The following is a 321-nucleotide window of genomic DNA, read 5'->3' on the forward strand; positions in this document are numbered from 1 at the left end:
GCCAATTCCCTTTGGACCTGCAACGCGAGGAGGGCCCTACATGTCTGTTCCCCAACGCCTCTCGCGACTGACTGATCACCCCGGCCGTGGCAAGTCACCCTTCACAGCGCCTCGGCGGAGGGTAAAAACACGGTACTGCGCTGTCCTTGCACTTCCCCTTCCGTTACTTTTGAAAGGAGTGCTCTGAGCCTCTTGTTGTGGGAGGGGCGGCCGTGTGTTTTGGTGGTATGCGGGAGGTTGTTTGAGGCGAGACTTTTTACTTCAAAGGAGAGAGAGATGGGATGCGTTCAAAGAAAAGGAGAATGAACTTGGAGGGAAATC

Source organism: Penaeus monodon, chromosome 24, assembly GCF_015228065.2.
Source record: "Penaeus monodon isolate SGIC_2016 chromosome 24, NSTDA_Pmon_1, whole genome shotgun sequence".
NCBI lineage: Eukaryota > Metazoa > Arthropoda > Malacostraca > Decapoda > Penaeidae > Penaeus > Penaeus monodon.